Source organism: Petaurus breviceps, unplaced genomic scaffold (assembly GCF_028583685.1).
Source record: "Petaurus breviceps papuanus isolate PSGF00001 unplaced genomic scaffold, PetGlider_PUasm1.0 38, whole genome shotgun sequence".
In the NCBI taxonomy this organism is placed as follows: Eukaryota; Metazoa; Chordata; class Mammalia; order Diprotodontia; family Petauridae; genus Petaurus; species Petaurus breviceps.
The window spans coordinates 77,804,677-77,810,702 of record NW_027186304.1 but is presented as its reverse complement, the minus strand read 5'-3'; positions in this window follow the sequence as shown (position 1 = coordinate 77,810,702).

The following is a 6,026-nucleotide window of genomic DNA, read 5'->3' as shown; positions in this document are numbered from 1 at the left end:
TCCTGCCTTGGGCTAGATGGATGATGTGATTGTGACTGAATACAATAATACACCCGTTTCTGTGGGAATGGGTCTGGGGGCAGTGACCAGGTAGAGGCAGTAGCTAGGTTCCCATCATATGGACACACCTGCTATTTCTGTGGGAACTAAGACTTCAGGGACACTCCTGTTGTTCTAGTGAGCAGTGAGGCACATATGAAGAAGTTAGGACATTGGGGGGGGGGAGGCTGGGGCTAGTTAGGGGCAGTGGGCCTTCTGTTCAGTAGTGTCAGGCCTATAATGAAGTTAGAATATTGGGGCTGGGGGCAGCTTTATTAGGATCCCATCACTATAAGTAAAAGGAAGGAATGAAAGAGAGAGCAATGATGTGGAGATGGAATTGAGAATACTTGTAACTGATATAATGGGGGAGGGGGTTGGCAGTGAGGAAAAGTGAAGAGTAAAAGATAACTTCTAGTGAGAACTCCTTCAAATTCCACATGATATGGTTGACTTTCATTTGATACTCCCAATAACCCTGGGATGCAGGTGCTATTATTTCCCCCATTTTACAGATGAGGAAACTGAGGCAAACAGGTTAAGTGACTTCTCCAAGATCACATAGCCAGTAAATTCCTGAGGTCATATCTGAACTTAGAACTTTCTGTGTGGCACCATCATCAGAAAGAGGGAAACTGGAAAGAGAGATGGGGATAGGGGAAGAAGGTAATGAGTTCTGTTTGATCATTTTTGAATTTGAGATGCTTACAGTTAGTTGGAGATGAATGAATGAAAAAGCATGTATTAAGTCCTTATTATGTGCCATGTACCACAGTGCTAAGTGCAAAAGAAAGTCCCTGCCTTCAAGGAGCTTATAGTCTATTGGGAGACACAATATTCAAACAAATATATACAAAGTAAGCCATACACAGGATAAATAAGAAATAATTCATAGGGAAAGCACTAGAATTAAGAGGTTTTAGGGAAGGCCTTCTGTAGAAGGTGAGATTTTAGTTGGGACTTAAAGGAGGTCAGGGAGGTTTCATCTGGGCTGATCTGAGGCTGATGGCAATTCAGGACTGCTTACAAATATAACTGAGATATGATCCCTTTCTTTAAGGAAGAAGCTTAAGTCTAGAGGATGGATAGAACAGAAATATACAAATAAAGAATCCTACAAAGTTAGCATCAGAAGATATGCAGGCAATAATTGCAGAGCCCAGGTTCTATCCTCTGGCTCCAAATCCAAATTCTAATATTTTAACCGGCTAAAGAGAATAAAAAGCCCCTATGAAAGCAGCTTGAAGGGATGTAGTGGTGAGTGGCATGTGCCCAGGGCAAGAGACAACAGCCAATTTGCAGTGCCAGTGGATGGGACAGGACCTGGATCCTGAGTTAGAATTTTGCCTCAGTCGTCCCTTGCTAGTTGTATGAACATGAGTAAGTTACTTACAATCTCTAGGTCTCAGTTACCTCATCTGAAAATGAAGGGTTTGGACCATTCAGTTCAATTTAGTAAACATTTTTTTTTGCTATGTGCCAGGTACCATGCTAAATACTGGGGATTACAAAAAGAGGCAAAAAATCTCTTCCCTCAGGGAGACTGCAATCTAATGGGAGAGATAACATGCAAACAGATAAAAACAAAGCAAATTACCTACAGGATAAAAAGGAAATAATTAACAGAGGGAAGACACTGGAATTAAGAGGGGATGGGGAAGGAAGATAATAGCCTGTATGGATCCTAGGCCAAGAAGCCATGCTCATTGGATAGGGTTTTAAAAGAAATGGGTTGGGGGATGGGGGATAAGTGGGTGGGAGTTGAAGGACAGCCTAGATGAATTTTTTCTTGGTACAAATTTGTGTTGTTACAATTTATTGGACTTAGGTACACTGTTAGTGGAACTGTGAATTGGTCTAATCATTCTGGAAAATATCTTACACTTATTAAACTGTTCATATACTTTCAGTCAAAGATCCCACTACTTGGCATATACCCCAAAGAAGAAAGGAGGTCTCATATATTTAAATATTCCCAGCAATACTTTTAGCGAACTGGAAGGAAAGTAGGTGCCCTTTGATTTGGGAACGACTGAACAAACTGTGACATGAATATAATATTATTACATCCAAGAAATGAAGAGCTTTGATAAACGCGGTAAGATTTGTATAAACTGACAACTGAAATAAATAGGACAAGGAAAACAATGTCATATTGTGAATATATAATGTAATTTTTTTAAAGGAGGCTGAATTTTAAGCAACTGTAGTTCTAAGTAACTGTAATGAAAAAATCCTGGCACTAGGAAATGGATAATGAAACATACTTCTTTTCTCTCAACAGAGAAGTGTGAGACTATGAGCACAGAAAGTTTCATTCACTTATATGTGATTCATGTATTGTTGTTTTGTCTTAACTTTTTTTTCTTAATGTAATAGGGAAAGTTCAGGGCTGGGGTGGATGGAGGTTCTACCTGGAAATGATGTATGGTAAAACCAAAAAGCATCAGTAAAATTTATTTTTTAAAAGTCTAAGTTTAGGGTCTGGGAAAAGACACTTGGGCCCAGGAATATAGTGGGAAAAACACTGGATTTGGAACTTACAAGACCAAAGTTTGAGCTTTAGTTCTGCAATTTATTAGCTCTGTGACTATGGGCAAGTCACTGAACCTCTCTGAGCTTCAATTTCCTTCCCTGTAAAAGGGTTTGGGGATTGAACTAGATGATCTCTAGGGTTTCTTTCAGTTCTAAATCTGATGCTATTCCACACAATGACCAACCACAATTCCAAAAGGCTCATGATGAAATATGCTATCCACCTTAATGATAGGACTGGTGGACTCAAGATTGTAGATAGAAGCATATTTTCTTTTTCTTTCTTTCTGGACATGGCTAATGCAGGAATTTATTTTGCTTGATAACATATTTGTAACAAGGTTTTTTCTTGCCTTCTCAATGAGTGGAACTGGGAGAAGTAGAAGGGAAAGAATTCAGAACTGAAACAAAAATAACATTGAATATTACAAATATTAAACCTCCAAAAACTAAATCATATACTGATTTCTCTAAATCAATTGTTGAAAGCAGCTTACAGTGAATGAATTAAAAGTTCTAGCAAACATCTCCATAATATACTGCTTGCTGGTTTTTTCCCCTAAAGCAGAAGGCAATGAATTGATGAAAGAGTTCGAGAAATTTATTTTAAACACAGTAAAAAAAAAACAAATGAGGATTTTTTTTTTTCCATCTTTGTTTATCAAGAGACTTAAGTTGGGTATCCTGAATCTCCTTCCAAGTCACCTCATTGCTGTCCAAGGAAAGACACCACGGGGTCATCTGCCCTCTGGAGGGTCATCCTGTATGTTTCCATTTCCTCTTCTGCAGGCTCTCAAGATTCATACATGCTATTGTAGGTCCTCTTCCTCTCATCTAGCTGCATGATCTCCTTGACCTGGAGGAGGTGGGCTCCCCAGCATTTAATGCCCTTTTTCAGTTTTTCATGTTTCTTCTTTTCTTCACTGTCAGAACTACTCTTCCTGTGTTTCTTGTTTTTTTTTTCCCCTCCTCTTTCTGTTTCTCTCGGTGAAGCTCCATTAGAGGTTTTGGTCTGTTTGCTCTTCTCCCACAGCATCATCGGGAATATATTCATCTGCATCAGCAGTTTCCTTCCAGGTTTCTCCAGTACAGCAGGAAAACTTGACAAAGGAGTGACAGCGCGTGTGCCCCAGTCTACCTTCTCCCAAACAGGAATCTCAGATAGGTGTATGTCTGCTGATCTCGAATCTTTCATCTTGTCACCTTTTCCTTCCTCATCTTCCTCAGCCGGAGCATTACCCAGCTTTCTCTGTTCTTTTAGCTCCTTTTCTCATTTTCTTTGACTCTTCCAAATCCATGTGATGTGATCCCGGGGGTGGGTGCAATGTTTATTGCTTCTGCAATAGCAGCTGACACGGTCCCGGGATGGCGGCATCCCAGAGTCTGCCAGGGGAGGACCCCAGAGGAATGACCACGCACTCCGGACAAGACCCAGACGCACTTCTAAGCCTAGGTGACATTAAAATCCGCGCCTCTGGGACGAGTCCGTCTTGGCGCCTGCGCAGGACTGGCGTTCTCAAATTAAGCCAGGCCTAGCTCCCCGCACAAACCCAATCCTGCCTGGATAGAGAAAGAAGGGCTTTCCTGACTGGTGCTTTCGGTCGAAAAAGGCGGAGCCTTACTGCCGGAAAGGGTTGGTCCCTGATCGCCGCGGCCTTTTATATGCAGGCGCGCACGGCTCTGTCCTTTCTTTCTTGCTGCTGAGGTTCGAGAAGCGGTATGGAGGCGCGGTGTAGCGCGGTACGGCGCGTGTGCAGGCCCCCGGGAGGCCTCGGGTGTCCCTTCGGGAGCCCTAGTCCTAAAGTGGGTAATGGCTCGGAACCGCTGCTGGCGTGGGCGGTTGAGGCGAGGGCTCCGGCCGGTGGTGAAGGTGCCTTCCGGGGTGAGGGGGGTTAGGGAGGAGGCCGAGGTCCATCTCCGCCCTGGCCCGCACGGTTCTGCCGCTTGCGGTCGGGGGCCGGGGCGTCGCCCGGACCGGGGTCACCGCGCAGAGTCCTGCCTAACTGGAGCGCGAGGTGGGCCCGCTGGTGACTTAGATAAATTTTTACATTTTTATTTTTTATACATTTTATTTTTTTAACATATTTATTTAATATTTATTTTATTTACATTTTATTTTTTTACATAAAAGTTGTATTATGTTTGTTTTTAAGGTCCACGTTTGTTTTGATTTTATACCCATGGACATTATATATTGCATGCATGCGTTATAACCTGTCTTGTGTCGCAGGTGCCTTCACCACGCTCTCCATAGTCCATTTCCCTTACAGGGAATTTACACTTTACAAATGGGGATGCAATCATACATACTCGAACAGAAAGTGCTTGACTCAAAAATGACTTAGTAATTTGCGTGTGACTTAGGTTAATTGAGCCGCATCAGCCAGTGTTAAGGCCTCGTTTGTCCTTCAGTAAATCTGGCCCTATTGGAAGCCCATCTTTGCTTCTTGTGCCTGCATCTTGAGCTAGAGCAAAGCCCTTCTAGTGCCTGGTGTTCTGATAATGCTGCATTACCTAATTATTGCTGAGACGTGATTCGTATTGGCTCTTATTTAGTAACTTGTTATAGTTGATAGCATAAATACAAGACACAGAAGATTACAGTGAAATTCATTTTTATCTAATGCACATTTTCTTGAGACTAAAATGTGAAGATAGGATCTCCTGAGCAAGTATTTGCCCCCTACAGGTGGTTTTGAGCACGGGTTGGCTCTTAATCCTTAGTGATTTAATTGTGTCATTTATCTTGATCATTTTCAGGCTGCCTAATTTTTATAAAATGTGAGCACAAAGAAGTCTTCAAAATTGGAGCATTCCTAATTAGCATAGCATGATTTTTTTCTACCTTTCATGTCTTAAAAATGATAAAAATATACTTTGAGAACTCTATTCTTGATGTCTTCATAAATCATTTTCAGTAGCTGTTTGCTTCTAATTTAAATGATGGAGGATTTGATGAGTACCTCACTGACCATGCCCTTCACTCCATGTGAGCATACATAAAGGCAGCTTGGGATTTTAATGCTGTTGGGTTTCATCAGAATTTATACTTGTTAGTCATAGGAAGGTATACCCTAATTAGCCTTAAATTGAATATACAGGACATGACACTACTTAAATTGAGGTTTACATACCCAATCAATATTGCATATCAAACCTTTAACTTAACCCTTAACCTCATCCTTTATCTTAGTCAAAGAGACAGAAAAGCAATAACTGGGTACTCATTAGGAACACAATATTCTTGAAAAATCAATACTTGGGAAAGACTCCATTTCTTTATGTGCTCCTGCCATTTTCCCCCCCTGTTTATGGTAGAAAATTACTTAGCATTATAAAACTAAGAATTTTTCAGTTCTGGAACAAATAAGACTGAATCTTCAGGTATTGGCATAATGATGATTTAAAAAAAATAAAAGCCGTTTACCCAACTGAGGGCTTCCTTGAAGTAA